A 16,694-nucleotide genomic window follows, 5' to 3' on the forward strand; every position below is an offset into this window, starting at 1 on the left:
AGGAAGTTGACGTGGCAAATTGTTAACAATAATGAGGCCAGGTGTGGAGTATTCAGGTGATCTGTTTCACATATGATAATATACATGTTTCAATGCTATTCTCTCAGATCATCCCACCCTCGCCTTCTCCCACAGAATCCAAAAGACTGTTCTATACATCTGTGTCTCTTTTGCTGTCTCACATATAGGGTTATCATTACCATCTTTCTAAATTTCATATATATGCATTAGTATACTGTATTGGTGTTTTTCTTTCTGACTTACTTCACTCGTATAATAGGCTCCAGTTTCATCCAGCTCATTAGAACGGATTCAAATGTGTTCTTTTTGATGGCTGAGTAATATTCCATTGTGTATATGTACCACAGCTTTCTTATCCATTCATTTGCTGATTATTTTTAACACATGCAAGAACTCAACAGTGTTATAGCCCATGTGCCTTTTCTCAGGAAACCACTGAAAAATGTGCTTCAGACAACACAGATGGGATGAGGGATGCAGCAGAAGAAAGACAGCCGCAGGATGCTGGGGTGCAGAGGAAAGCCCACTCTGGACTGCAGCAGGAGGATACTAGGCTTCAGCAGAAAGAAGAAAAACAAAACAGAAAGAACCGTGTCTGCCCCAGTGGAGCTTGTTATTGGTAAATGTGTAGCAGAGCATTAAGGATAATGTAGTGATGACAGTACATAGAAAACTGAGCAGATGTAAAGCTGATGTCACTGTTAACTCCAGAAAAAATAAAAGTGAGTATTCCAGAAAGTAAACAAAGGACTAGAGCATATCTGGTTCAGCAGCTACAACATCTGTAAAGTTACAGTAGAGAAAGCACTGGTTTTTTATTTAACCAAAACTGTGTGGGGTAGGGATAGGGAGTATGTAGAAAGAGAGGGAGTTGGTTATAGTTAAGTCCCCACCTGTCTGATTTAACATATCTGGAAATTAAAAGATAATGTAAAAAACGGATAAATCAAGAAATAGCTGGCCCAAAGCACTGAGAGCAGAGGCTCTGATGGGTATTTGGATACCCGTGTTCATGGCGCATTTGCAGTTGCCCAAAGGTAGAAAACAACCCAGTGTCCACAAGAAGATAAATGGATAAACAAAATCTGGCATGGACACATATGGAATATTACTCAGCCTTAAACAGGAAGAACATTCTGACACATGCTGTAACACGGATGAGTTTTGAAGAGCTTATGCTCAGTGACATAAGCTGACTGCAAAAGGACAAATATAATTCTACTTATATGAGATACCTAGAACGGGCAAATTCATAGAGACAGAAAAGAGAGATTACAAGGGGCTGGGGCGGGAGAGTGGAGGGCTATTGCTTAAGGAGCACAGAGCTTACCTCTGTTTTTTTACCTCCATTTGAGAAGATAAAAAATTCTGGAGCTGGATGGTGGTGATGGTCCCACAACACTGACAATGTGCTTAATGCCACTGAATTGCACATGTAAAAATAGATAAAAAGGATAAAAAGAAATACCTGTATAAGAATAACACTGGGGGACTTCCCTGGTGGCCCAGTGGGTAAGACTTCATGCTTCCAATGCAGGGGGCCCAGGTTGGATCCCTAGTCAAGGAACTAGATCCCACATGCCCCAACTAAGAGTTCACATGCTGGAACTAAAGATCTCACGTGCCACAGTTAAGATTTGGTGCAGCCAAATAAACAAATCTAATTTTTTAAAGAATCCTATTTGAAGTTCTGTCGGTAACCGGCAGGAGAAGTAGCCGCTCGCCACTAGGAAGTGATACGCGGGGATGGGAGGGAGGTGGCAAGAGATTGTTCCTTTGCATTACAGTTCTTTTTGCACTGTTTTACTGTAAAAAGTCTAGTGGTTACATTCCTGCAGTGCTGACTGTGCTCCAGGCCTGCTTCACATACTTTCTGTATATGCTCATTTAATCCTCATATCACTGTGAGCTGGGAGTCTGTTCCGCATTTCAGAGAAAAGGAAACAGAGCCAGAGAGGCGGGGAGGGGGCATCCAGCCCAGGCAGGCTGGCTCCAGAATCACTGATCTGAATCATCTGACTTTGCTGCCTTTCGTGCATGTGTATTACTGTGACACAAGTGAAAAATTAATTTAAAAATATGCTTATATACATATCTTAGGTGTGAGAGTATCAGATTCCTGGGAGTGAAACACCCCCAATTTCTATGAAAGCTGAAACATGGCATTCAGTTCATCGTGTGAGCATAAAAGCTACTCAAATAACACTGACATTATGCTCATTTCATTACAGAACTGAAGCACTGAAGCAAACAACTTGTCTTTGTGTTCTCATTTTTACCAGGTCTCCCTGGTTTCTGCAGCTCCCCCGCCAGTTTTCCCTCTCAGCTCCCCTGTCCCAGCATCATCATGACAGTACCTGTGGAATAAAACACAAGAAAAACGAACACCGAAAGAGTACATCAAGCTTCCTTTAGAAATAGAGGAAAATAAGTTTACAGTTAGAAAACATGTTGAACTATCTCTTTTACAGTGAAAACAGTTACATCACAATTTTAATTACATTTCCATTCGAAATGGAGTCGATTTGCACCACCTACTGGAATATACAGCTCTCTATAGTCAGAGGTTTCAAAATGATGAACTGCTTTTAAAATGTTAGCGTTAACATGTCTAGTTATCTTCAAGAGACCAGCCCCTTTGACATGCTGGAAATGCCAAATGCTAATTTGCTTTGGGGACCAGTTTCTAAAACAAACTTTCTTTAAAAGCCAAAATTTAATCATCTAGCTAAATTAAAAAATTGTACAACTGCTTATAAAAATAAAATGATTAAGCCAAATACATCTACCAAAGAGATAAAAATGTAAATTAGAAGCAAAGCTGAAATCAATACACATTATCAGTTGCTAACTCACCATTTAAAAAGAAAATTCAAGCAGACAAATGGAAAATGGCAGGAAACATAAGCAAAAAGGATAATAAACAGAACATAACACAACATTAATTAAAAAAGAATTCACCCAATGAAAATTTGATAGTGTTTATATCCAAAGTAATAATCATTGTCATGGCTTAATTACAGCTGAACATCAACATACAAAGTATTTGTATTTAGGGGTGGGGTTTTTTTTGACATTTTAAAGGAAACATCAACAAAAATTTTTCATTTTTCATGACAAACTACTCCAAGCAATAAATTTCTGAATATATAGTGGCAACATTTATTATTGTGTAATTGACAGAGATTCGGGAAAAAATTACATCTACAATATCTACTATTCTAGATGAGATTGCTTTAGAATAGAAGCCTAAATATATTACGTTTTAATTTCTTGAAACCTATTATCGCATTTCACTTATTTTATGGGTATTTTGTCTGAAAATTGATTTTATTTTTATATGTCAACTAAATTAGATGTCAACTAAATTAACTGGAGCATAAAATATGCCAGCAGGATATATTTACAAATACACATGGCAAAATGGTGTGCAAGTAACAAGAATCCGATTTAAAGTCATAAGCACAGAAAGACTCCCCGCGATGACGCCCAAGCCATCCATAATCCTCTCTGTGTTGCAGGTCGTTTGTGCACGACAAGCCTGTTCACAGTAACACATGTCATGAGCAAGGTGGCTGGAAGCGTTTTCTTTCTCATTATAGTTCACGGCTGGGGTGATTTCTTTCTTAAGGTTCTCATCTGCATTGGAAAGCTTGGGTTGCTTAATTCCTCCCAGGTGAGCAGTGTGTCGCCAGACATCACATTCACGGACCCTGATCCCAAGGTTAAGGTTGGCTCACCACCTCCATGGAGAGATGACTCCCACACCGAAGTCTGCAGCCCTGATCCCTCTTTACAGCTAGAGCAGTGTACCCTGCAGCCTGCTGAGGGCCATCCTGGATATCCCAAAGGTACCTCAAACCTATACGTATACATATATGTATATGTGTATATATATGTGTATATATATATATATATATACTTATACAGAGACAACTCATGACCTCCTCTCCAGCCTTCTCTTTTCTCAGTTATTCCAGCTCATCCCTCCCATTTATCCAACAGGTAACCCTGATACCTATTTCCTACTTGCCGCTGATCCAATCCCCTCAAAGTCCTGGCCATTGTACTTTCTAAATCTCCCTGGAGCCTGTCTGCCTTTCTCCATCTCCATCACTGCCCCACTGGTCCAAAGGACCATCATTTCCAGCCTGGACCAATTCAAGATGGTGTATCTTCATTTACCCTCACCAAAGCTCTTCACTGAGGATACTGAGAAATTTTCTAACAAGGTCACGACGCCCTCCCCTGGCCAGTGCTCACCTGCCTCCCCGACCCCATCTCTCATCTTGAGCTCCTAGGGCTTCTGTCCCAGAGGCCCACCACCGTTCTGGGCCTCTCTCGACTGATACCTTTGCCTGGCCTTTTCCGGCTGCCTGGAATTTTCTTCTCTCCCCTTGTTGCCAAGTTACCTTCTCCTGACTTTCCCAACTGGGTCAATCCATAGTTGCAAATTCACGTTTGGGGGGTACATATTTGAAAGTAAACTGTCTTTGCTCACCTCTGTGTTCCCAGCATGCCACCTGTACATAAAACCATGGAATGATTCACTCACCTCTGGGCCAGAGGAGTGCCCACTCTGGCTTCCCTCCGGCAGGGAGACAGGTCCATCTGGAGCTCCAGGGAGCCTGCCCTAATGGTTTAAAGCCTGCTTTAGGGCCCACACAGGCTGCTTCCCAGACCTGGCTCCCAGAGGACCTGCTGTTTTCACCCCTGTGCCCAAGGGGTGGCCAGAGGGCCTCTGTGCAAGGGTCAGATGACAGCATGTTTTAATAGATTCCAAGGGGTGGCTGTTCCAGAAAAAACATCTACTTCTACTTCATTGACTATGCTAAAGCCTTTGACTATGTCAGGATCACAACAAACGGTGGAAAATTCTTCAAGAGAAGGGAATATCAGACCAGCTTACCTGTCTCCTGAGAAACCTGTATGCAGGTTAAGAAGCAACAGTTAGAACCAGACATGGAACAATGGACTGGTTCAAAATTGGGAAAGGAATACATCAAGCCTGTATATTGTCGCCATGTTTATTTAACTTTCATGCAGAGTACATCATGAGAAATGTCGGGCTGGATGAAGCACAAGCTGGAATCAAGATTGCCGGGAGAAATATCAATAACCTCAGGTATGCAGATGACACCATCCTTATGGCAGAAAGTAAAGATCCTCTTGATGAAGATGAAAGAGGAGAGTGAAAAGGTTGGCTTAAAATTCAACATTCAAAAAACTAAGATCATGGTATCCAGTCCCATCACTTTGGGGCAAACAGATGGGGAAACGATGGAAACAGCGAGAGACTATTTTCTTGGTGTCTAAAATCACTGCAACCTAGATGTCCATCAGCAGATAAATGGATAAGAAAGCTTTGGTACATATACACAATGGAGTATTACTCAGCCATTAAAAAAGAATACATTTGAATCAGTTCTAATGAGGTGAATGAAACTGGAGCCTATTATATAGAGTGAAGTAAGCCAGAAAGAGAAACACCAATACAGTATGCTGCTGCTGCTAAGTCACTTACTAACGCATATATACGGAATTTAGAAAGATGGTAACGATAACCCTGTATGCGAGACAGCAAAAGAGACACAGATGTATAGAACAGTCTTTTGGACTCTGTGGGAGAGGGAGAGGGTAGGATGATTTGGGAGAATGGCATTGAAACATGTATAATATCATATATGAAACGAATCTCCAGTCCAGGTTTGATGCATGATACAGGATGCTTGGGGCTGGTGCACTGGGATGACCCAGAGGGATGGTATGGGGAGGGAGGTTGGAGAGGGGTTCAGGATGGGGAACATGTGTATACCCATGGCAGATTCACGTTGATGTATGGCAAAACCAATACAATATTGTAAAGTAATTAGCCTCCAATTAAAATAAATAAATTTATTAAAAAAATAAAAATAAAATCATTGCAAATGGTGACTGCAGCCATGAAATTAACAGGTGCTTGCTCCTTGGAAGAAAAGCTATTATATAATATATATATATATTATATATATAATTTATAATATATAATTATATAATATATATAATATACTGTCTACAAACCTAGACAGTATATTAAAAAGCAGAGACATTACTTTGCCAGCAAAGGTACATACAGTCAAAGCTATGGCTTTTTCAGTAGTCAGGTATGGATGTAACAGCTGGACCATAAAGAAGGTTGAGCACTGAAGAATTGATTCTTTTGAACTGTGGTGTTGGGAGAAGACTCTTGAGAGTCCCTGGACTGCAAGGAGATCAAACCAATCAATCCTAAAGGAGATTAGTCCTGAATATTCACTGGAAGGACTGATGCTGAGGCTGAAGCTCCGATACTTTGGCGACATGCCAAGAGCTGACATTAGAAAAGACCCTGATGTTGGGAAAGATTGAAGACAGGAGGAAAGGGGACGACAGAGGATGAGATGGTTGGATGGCATCACCAACTCTATGGACATGAGTTTGAGCAAGCTCCAGGAGACGGTGGAGGACAGGGCGTGCTGTAGTCTGTGGGGTGGCAAAGAGTCAGACACGACTGAGTGAACAACAACAAAAGGTGGCTGTCGAGAATGGGAATCAGTCAAGGAAGGAAGACAGACTGGATTTCATTTAATAGTTTGTTGGCTTAATGTATACCCAGATGGGCTTCCCAGGTGGCCCTAGTGGTAAAGAATCCGCTTGCTAATATAAGAGATGTAAGAGAGAGATGCAGGTTCAACCCCTGGGTCAGGAAGACCCCCTGGAGGAGGGCACGGCAACCCACTCCTGTATTCTTGCCTGGAGACTCCCATGGATGGAAGAGCCTGGTGGGCCACAATCCATAGGGTCGCACAGAGTCAGATACGACTGAAGGGACTTAGCATGAATATACCTTAGATATTTAGCCATATCCTATGTAGGCCTCCATTTACAGTCTTCCCCAGACCCTGCAAATAAAACAAACAAAAAACAAAAAATCAGAAAGCAAGCCTAGGGCTGGTTTCATGCATATCTGAGAATAAACTTTCCTCTCATTTAATATCAAGACGACCTCCTTTCTCATCTGCAGTCAGAGTTCAGAGATGAACTGACTCTGAGAGTCAACAGAGACAGAAATACTAACCCCAAAACCCAAGAGCACAATGAATTGGGGGGAGGGGGCAGGGGTGAATGATTCACGTGATTTGGGATTGAAAACATGTTCCAAAATCGTGACACCAAAATATTAAAAATTATGTTCTTTGGGTAGTGGAACAACACATTTTCTTGCCTTTGTGTACTTTGCTATTGTTTAAATTTTCCAACATAAATGGTCCTACGTTTGTAATGAAAATTTTATTCTTTCGAAAAATCAAGTTTCTATTCTATTTCATTTACAAAACATGAATATTTTGCCAAAACTCACCATCTCCTTTGCAATCCCTTGCATGGAAGCAATGCTTGGAATTTTCTGTCCATGTATTTATTTCACTGGTGGAGACAAAAAAAAACAAAACATATTTTCTCAGAACTCAGCAGAAAAAGACTGCAGTTATACTTACAATTTCTGTAGTGGGGAATCACTATAAGCCTCATTTCTAAGTTTTAAAAATGCTTTCCCTGGCTAGTGGAAGCAGGCTCCGCTTGATTTCATGCAGCTCCAGAGTTTTCTCTACCGCTGCTGCTGCCTAATCTCCATGAAGCCCACCTTGATTCCTTTCCATTTCCTAAGTGGTCTGGAGTTTGTTTTTCCTAGCCACGCTCTAAAAATCCAGTTTTGGAACTTCTCTGGTGGCCAGTGGTTAAGACTCTGTGCTGTCAATGCTGGGGGAGTGGGTTCAATTCCTGCTCAGGGAACTAAGATTTCACATGCTGTGTAGTGTGGCCAAAATAAAATAATTTCAAAAGATAAATAAAAATCCAGTACTGGTTTCCCTTACTTAGAAGTGAGTATTATCTAGTTCCCAGGTGGCTCAGTGGTAAAGAATCCACCTGCCAATGCAGGGGATGTAGGTTAGATCCCTGGGTAGAGAAGATCCCCTGAGAAGGAAATGGCAACCCACTCCAGTATTCTTGCCTGGGAAATCTCATGGACAGAGGAGCCTGGCAGGCTCCAATGGGTTGCAAAAGAGATGGAGATGACTTCGCCACTAAACAACAATCGTTATTAACCTAGGAAGACCCAACTGCTCTCCTCCCCAACCCACCCTTCATTCCTGAATCCCTCCCACCAAGCCCCTTGCATCTTGGGCTCCACCCAGCTGGAGGACACTCTTGTCCCCACGTCCCCTTCAGTGATTCCCACCTCCACGTTTTGACAAGTGTTATTCCTTCACTGTCCCACCCCGTACCCAACCCTCCAAGTCCCTCCTCAACACCTCAGGCTCCACGGCCCTTCCTGACCTCCTGCAACCCTTACCCCTTCCAGCTCAGGGTGTTCATCTCAACCTGGAATGTCCCCCACTCGTCTTTCCCTTCCTCTGTGGTCACACTATTGGTCACACACTGTAGGTCACCTCCTATACTGAGTTCTTGCTACAGCCCTTGTTCTCTCCCTAGAACTAGATCAAAGGCCCTTGAGATGAGGAAACCTGTCCTGCTGAGATCCTTAACCCACTGTGGAGCATAGGATTACACATGTGTCTGTTGGGTGGAACTGAATTAAGCCTACATCGTTTGGTCAATCTCAACATTTCTCCCAGAACAGCTTACGACTCCCTGGAGCCATAGCCAACCCAGCAGACTGACTTAAGAGAGTGGTTGACAGAAGAAAATGCCCAGAAAAATGCAATAGGGAGCATTAAATTAAAAATGATTAAGGATGGCTAATTTCAGCAATCATCTGAGAAAGAGGAGGGTCCCTGGAAGGAGACAGAATGGTGTTGATACTTTTTCAAGGACAATGGTGATGTGCATCTGGAGGTTTGTTTTGCTGTTCTCTCTGCTTAGGGAGGGCTTCCCTTGTAACTCAGCTGGTGAAGAATCCACCTGAAATGTGGGAGACCTGGGTTCGATCGCTGGGTTGGGAAGATCCCCTGGAGAAGGCAAAGGCTACCCAATCCAGTACTCTGGCCTGGAGAATTTCACAGACTGTATAGTCCATAGGTCACAAAGAGTCGGAGGTGACTGAGTGACTTTCACTTTCACTTTCTGCTTAAGGATGGGCTTCCCAGGTGGCGCTAGTGGTAAAGAACCCACTTGCCAATGCAGGAAACATAGGAGACACAGGTTTGATCCCTGGGTCAGGAAGATCCCCCCGAGGAGGAAATGGCAACCCACTTCAGTATCTTTGCCTAGGGAAACCCATGGACAGCGGAAGCTAGCGGGCTATAGTTCATAGGCTTGCAAAGAGTCGGACACAAATGAAGCGACTTAGCATCCACGCATGCACTGCTTAGGTATGGACTTGAAATGTTTGTGATGAAAATAAATGAAGAAGGTGGCAAAGGAGGAGGAGAAGCAGCAGCTGATTTGCAGACTCAGAGGGGACCCTGGGCTGAGGTACAAGAGAAGGGTCTGGGATACGGGTCTCTGTCTCTTTCAGAACCACCCCTCCTGGGGGCAGCATTTTTTCCCTCCAAGCACCTCTCTGATTGTATCCATACACGGCCCCCTCTACTCATTTACACACCCCCATACACAGACCTTTGACTCAAGTAACACCAGCCTAGGCTCAGTCTCTTGGCTAATGCTCCCTGCTCTAGAGCATCCCCAGGTAGGCACGGTAGCCCCTCAGAGCCAGGCTCTACTTCAACTGCTACAGCTGGCAAACCCTCATGCTGTGTGTGATGTCTCACATTGAGATCTTCTGGGGCAGAAAGTTCTTGATGTTTCATGTGTGTGTTAGTCGCTTAGTCGTGTCTGACTCTGCAGTCCCTGGATTGTAGCCCGGCAGGCTCCTCTGTCCATGGGATTCTCCAGGCAAGAATACTGGAGTGGGTTGCCATTTCCTCCTCCAGGGCATCTTCCCGGTCCAGGGATCTAACGTGGGTCTCCCGCGTTGCAGGCAGATTCTTAACCATCTGAGCCACCAGGGAAGCCCTTGATGTTTCTTAAATCACAGCAAACAGAGCCCCTAAAGAAAGGACCTGCCATGGGTCACAAGGGCCATCTTGTTGGTGGAAATTTCTCCACTCCAGAAGCCAGTGGAGAACTGACCACCCTCTGCCCAGAATGGCTCCACTCTAAATGACCCCTCAGAAGGTCTTCCCTGAGGTTGTGGTTGTCCCATGAGTCACTGCAATCAGACAAGATACATTCATTGCAGCCAATATGCATAAAGCACTGAGTTGACCTCATACTTAGGTCTTTCCAAAATAATTCACGACATCCACAGCAATTATGTCCAACCATAATTGGGGAGAAACCAGCCTGAGACCCTCCAACAGGAGAGCTCACTCTTACATAGTCCCTCTGCTACTTCCAGACCATTAAAGATATTTGTAATGTAGATGAGGCCAGTCCTTTTGCACAAAGTTGACAGACAAGAGGAAGATTCCAGAGAGAAATGCCACAGCAGCAAATGAATATAAATGATACTTTTCCACTCTGTGCTTACAAAATGCCTTTTGTACCCGAATCTCAGAGCACTCCAGGAAGAAAGGCTTGACTGGCACATTCACTCAGGGTAACCTTGAATGGTCAGAGCTTCTCAAGTCACTTGTGATAAGAAAGAACAAAAGTCCAGATACTTTTAAAATGCAATATTCTCACCTTCTGGGTAGTAAACAAAAGTGTGCTGATGGATAATGACATCTGTGGATTCTGGCTTCATTTCCCAGAGAGAAAATGTAAATAAATATGTAAAAAGTTGTCATATGTAGATAACACCCATGGTCCATCCAGTAGTTAACATTCTGCCCAATATTCTCCTGCAATGGATTCCATTCCTGGGTACAGCCTTGTGACTGTATTATACTGAGAAGATAAAATAGATTTCTTCAATATCCACAGGCAGGCCAATATAGAAATGTTTAATAAAAACGTCCAGTCAATGGGTTTGACCCAGAACACTTCTGCACTAAGTAATACCTTCATTTCGTTCTCTCCACTGGACGCTTGCTTGGAAATGCCAATGGTTAAATGATTCAATAGGATCTGCAAAGGCCAAGCCCTTAACTGGAAAGGCAGGGGTCTGCCTGAGGGATTGATTTGAAGGTTCATTTAAGAATTCTCTTCTTACCCTCTATTTAAGGTGCTTCCCAGGTGGCGCTAGTGGTAAAGAACCTGCCTGCAATGCAGGAGACATGAGATGCAGGTTTGATTCCCTGAATCAGGAAGATCCCTTGGAGGAGGGCATGGGAACCCACTCCAGTGTTCTTGCCTGGAGAATCCCATGGACAGAGGAGCCTGGAGGGCTGCAGTCCACAGGGTCGCAGAGTCGGACACGACTGAAGTGACTTAGCACGCACAAGGTACACGCACAGCATGAGTCACCAGCAGTGCTCGCACCAACACGGGGCCTGCAGAGCAGTTGTTAGTAACTTTGGAACTGTTCCTAGGATTCATTTCGGGTGATAATCATCTTCAGAGGATAAAACTCACCAAGACTCTGAGGACATTTCTGCTGGGAAAGTAACACCTAGCAGAGACAAACTGGCCCTCTGATCCCTTGCACTGGATTCTGGAAGTCAAGGCTAATAGCTCGGGAATGACTCTGAGTGCACTGAGTATCTGGAAAAGGAACTCCTCCAAATGCAGTCGAAATGATTTCCAAATAGTTTCAAGAACGTTATTAGTCTACAGAACAACTATTAAATAATTATCAAGAATAATGACATAAGGTATCCTGTAGTTGTAACCAAGAGTTAGCCTTGCTATCACACTGATCAATTGCACAACAAGGTTTGCGTTACCTTCAGTTCAGTTCAGTCCAGTTGCTCAGTCGTGTCCGACTCTAAAAATTTTCTACCGGTCAAATTAAAGTGTAAAGGAAAATACAGATTATTGCTTGATTGATAACTGTTCTTGAGCTAAAGAGTAGCTAGTATGCAACTTTTGGTTCTAAAAGCAGTGGTCTATCAATTCAGTTCGGTTCAGTTCAGTTGCTCAGTTGTGTCCGACTCTTTGTAACCCCATGAACAGCAGTACACCAGGCCTCCCTGTCCATCACCAACTCCCGGAGTTCACCCAGACTCACGTCCATCGAGTCAGTGATGCCATCCAGCCATCTCATCCTCTGTCGTCCCCTTCTCCTCCTGCCCCTAATCCCTCCCAGCATCAGAGTCTTTTCCAATGAGTCAACTCTTCACATGAGGTCACCAAAGTACTGGAGTTTCAGCTTTAGCATCATCTCTTCCAAAGAAATCCCAGGGCTGATCTCCTTCAGAATGGACTGGTTGGATCACCTTGTAGTCCAAGGGACTCTCAAGAGTCTTCTCTAACACCACAGTTCAAAAGCATCAATTCTTCGGCTCTCAGCCTTCTTCACAGTCCAACTCTCACATCCATACATGACCACAGGAAAAACCATAGCCTTGACTAGACGGACCTTTGTTAGCAAAATAATATCTCTGCTTTTGAATATGCTATCTAGGTTGGTCATAACTTTCCTTCCAAGGAGCAAGCATCTTTTAATTTCATGGCTGCAGTCACCATCTGCAGTGATTTTGGAGCCCAAAAAAATAAAGTCTGACACTGTTTCCACTGTTTCCCCATCTATTTCCCATGAAGTGATGGGACCAGATGCCATGATCTTCATTTTCTGAATGTTGAGCTTTAAGCCAACTTTTTCACTCTCCACTTTCCCTTTCATCAAGAGGCTTTTTAGTTCCTCTTCACTTTCTGCCATAAGGGTGGTGTCATCTGCATATCTGAAGTTATTGATATTTCTCCTGCCAATCTTGATTCCAGCTTGTGTTTTTTCCAGTCCAGCGTTTCTCATGATGTACTCTGCATATAAGCTAAATAAGCAGAGTGACAATATACAGCCTTGACATACTCCTTTTCCTATTTGGAACCAGTCTGTTGTTCCCTGTCCAGTTCTAACTGTTGCTTCCTGACCTGCATACAGATTTCTCAAGAGGCAGGTCAGGTGGTCTGGTATTCCCATCTCTTTCAGAATTTTCCACAGTTTATTGTGATCCACACAGTCAAAGGCTTTGGCATAGTCAATAAGCCTTTTAAAATGTAGATTTCTCTCTCACTTTTTTTTTGCCAAGCCAAGCAGTATGTGAGATCTTAGTTCCCTGACCAGGGGTTGAACCTGCGCCCCCTGTAGTGCAAGTCTGGAGTCCTAAGTACTAGACCGTCAGGGAAGGCTCTAAATTTTCTTATCATACACTATATTAATTAAAAAAAATTCTGAACATGTAGCCCCCATATATGTATATAAATTTATTTGCAAATAATATACTAGCAGTGCGACTTCCCTTTCATTTCTCACTTTCATGCATTGGAGAAGGAAATGGCAACCCACTCCAGTGTTCTTGCCTGGGGAATCCCAGGGATGGCGGAGCCTGGTGGGCTGCCGTCTACGGGGTCGCACAGAGTCGGACATGACTGAAGCGACTTAGCAGCAGCAGCAGCAGCAGTAATACATTAGCATAAAACAAAAGTAGAAAATGTTCAAAGTCTAAAAAATAATAATAATTTTATTTAGTGACTGCAAACTATTTAATAGTTCTGTTCTCCCTAACATTTTTTTAAAGAGAGTGAAGTGGTCAGATAGGTTTATTTTTGTGACTCTTGGCTGAAAACTTTGTGACATAACAATTTGAAGTGTCCTAAGGTTCAGTTTATTTTGAAACTTGGCTTTAAGGGCTGTCATCACTTAAAATATCTCAGGAGATAAGTAAACTAGGAAGAATCCCATGTCTTAGCAAGTCAAACTGCTCATTTCAGATGTATCCACAAGTTATGCAAAGGTTTTAACTGAAATCTGGCTAAATTTCCAGCTTCTCTGAAGTCTATCAATCTTCCTTTTAAAAGCCAATTATATAATGTCAAGGAATAATTCAGAAATATTAGCCAGTTGTTTCACATGCACTTCATTTACTTGTGCATAAGAAGAAAGGTCAATTGACTGTCGTCATGGAACACAATTAAAAACAGGATGTGTAAAAGAGAGGAGAGAGGGAAAACCCTGCTGGCAGCTGGGAATAGTGAATCTTACAGGCACATTTTGGGGTAAACAGATCAGTTGGAGACAAGGAGATCAGTCTGTGTGTTGTGAGCAGGCCAACTAGCAGTATCAAAGAAAACAATTAAAATATGGATCCAAAAACTCTTCATTTAGGAGATTTTTTTTAAAGACGGGAGAAATTTCAGTTTGTAAGTTCTGTGCTGGTATTAGTTTTTTTTAATGTCATTTTCAGCAACAAAATCACAAACATTGGAAAGATTTGCAAACCTCTGTTTTCAAAAATGCTGTCTCCATGAGATTCAGTTCTTTTGAAAACCAATGACTTTTTCACTCATTGTTAAAACATCACTGTTATCTTGAAGGAAGAGGTTAAGTCTGTTTATTTTTGTGAAACTCTCCTACAGCACCCTCATGACAGCTACTAGTCATCATGGAAAAGATGAGGAAATGTGAAATATTTTTTGCCAAAAAACGATTGTCAAACTTGATTTTTAAGTATTTTGCCACAATAAATTCTGTGATCTCTGTGTGGTACATGAGATTTTCAAGGTCACCCCTCACCTTATCACAACACTCTGAAAAGCCTCTCCTAAAGGCCTTGTCACCAAATTTTACCATGTGATGGCATCAAGTGGCCCGCCCAAGCCACCATACGCCACAGTAGACTGCACAATGGTCCACGGACACCCAATGACCCTCCTCTGTGGACCATTAGTCTTTACCTCCACCCAGATGCTAAGCTTGCCAAAATGTATCATTTTGGCCAAAAAAAGTGAGTGGCGGGGATGTTTGTGACTTCTGAGCAGGTGCTTCAGGAGCTAGTTGATGGTCTACCAATCTGTTTCTCTGCCACTCCCACTGGCAGAGCTCGGGTCCAGGTTGCTTCATCAGCCTGGGTCCTCGAGCAAAAACTACCTGGCCTAGAGAAAGCATGTCCCAAACGTCACACGGGACGCCTCCACTAAATATTTGGGCATTCTCACCCCATTTTTTTTTCACTGTTTATCTGAAATTTGTTTTATCTGGCATCCTTGGCTGTAAGTCACTGATGTTTGGGGATTGTTTGGTTTGGCTGCAAACCCAATTTTACTGGACTGGTACAGCAGCTGACCACAGCCCAAGGAAGGCCAACTGTGTCAACTTGTATATTAAATATATTAATAGTAAGGCTTTGTTGTTGTTATCCAGTTGCTAAGTCGTGTTCAACTCTTTTGTGACCCCAGAGACCATAGCCTGCCAGGCTCCTCTGTCCATGGGATTTCCCAGGGGGGGTGTCATTTCCTTCTCCAGGAGATCTTCCCCAGCCAGGGATCAAACCTTCATCTCCTGCATTGGCAAGTGGATTCTTTACCACTGAGCCACCAGGGAAGCCCATAATAGTAAGGTTTGTGAGTAAGTGATAGTCACTATCATGTCTGACTCTTTGTGACCCCATGGACTATAGCCTGCCAGGCTCATCTGTCCTCTGAATTGTTTGCCCTTACTCTTCAGATTAAAAAACACAAACCAACAAAACAGAAGCCATAGTTTTTCCTGTACCCCAGGGAATTATTTTAGGAGATTGCTGTTCTAAGGTGTGGTCTGCGGGGCAAGGTGGTCAGATGCTAGAAACTCACTAAAAACACAGATGGCTCAGCACTGCCCCAGTGATACCATCTTAGAATCTGGAGATGGTAGAGGATCTGCTCACTTAAGTTCCTCAGGTGATTCTAAAGCAAATTAACATTCCACTGGCTGGTGTTTGCAATTTAACGTTTTTAGAGGCTAACAGTACTAGTACTCAGAGACCTGGTCCTGCCTTTGCTATTTACACTAGCTTTGCATGATGTTCAGTGGGTCAATTCTATTCTCCTTTCTGGATGGCACTGCTGTCATCTAAAGAGGAATGAGACTGACTCAGACATCTCACATCCTCTTCCAGCTCAAAGTCCAGGAGTGGAAGTCAGAAAATCAGGGCCTTCCAAGGTCCAGGAGGCAACGGACAACGTGAGGCTGCGGAGGTGTAAGACACTAGGTCACGGAGGGGCCCTTGGCAAACAGAAGGACCCAAGCCCTGTCTCAGAGCTCCCTGGAATTTTCCTGTGTAGGCACAGCTGTTCGGGAATCCCTAGGGCCATAGGCACACCTGCCTCACATATAACTGTAAAAACCTGGTGAAAGACTTCTAATTTTGCTTTGGTAAATACTGTGTCCCACAAGTAACTAAATGAGTTTATGACTGACATGTCTCTGAAATCATCATATGGGCCGGGAGGATTTTTATAAGCAGAGAAAATCTAATGCACCAATTATTCTAGAATGGAACAAACTGTGTGAATACTAACTTTAGTAATTAAGGACATTGACACTGCAATATATTGGAGACACACATTCATTAACATTTTTAGCTTTTTTCTGCGATATTATATATATCTTGGAGCCAACAAGGTTTTTATGTCTGAAACATTTCGATAAGCATTTTAAAAGCCTGTTGGCACCAGTCATTTGATCTGCATTAGCTTAAGGGCTAAAACACTTTCATGGGCTGATGCTGCTCTGGTACTTGTAAAACAGAGATGATCAGACAGGACATTATCGAGGAGCTCAGTCAGCAAGGGAGGCAGATACAAATAAGTAATTTTTCTATAGGCTTCCCTAG

At 42.9% G+C, this 16,694-nt stretch overlaps 1 long non-coding RNA gene across 1 annotated transcript; it reads right to left on the minus strand.

Annotated features, from left to right (window-relative positions):
- Positions 1 to 6,602: 6,602 nt before the first annotated feature.
- On the minus strand, positions 6,603 to 7,489 carry LOC147344517 (uncharacterized). The gene is made up of 2 exons (XR_015155523.1): positions 7,400 to 7,489; positions 6,603 to 6,941 (listed from the first exon to the last, which is right to left on the minus strand). It is a non-coding gene; the product is annotated as an uncharacterized LOC147344517 (long non-coding RNA).
- Positions 7,490 to 16,694: the final 9,205 nt, after the last annotated feature.

This window comes from Bos grunniens, chromosome 26, assembly GCF_055505025.1.
Source record: "Bos grunniens cultivar Pamir isolate PY7600 chromosome 26, Bosgru_T2T1.0, whole genome shotgun sequence".
Lineage (NCBI taxonomy): Eukaryota > Metazoa > Chordata > Mammalia > Artiodactyla > Bovidae > Bos > Bos grunniens.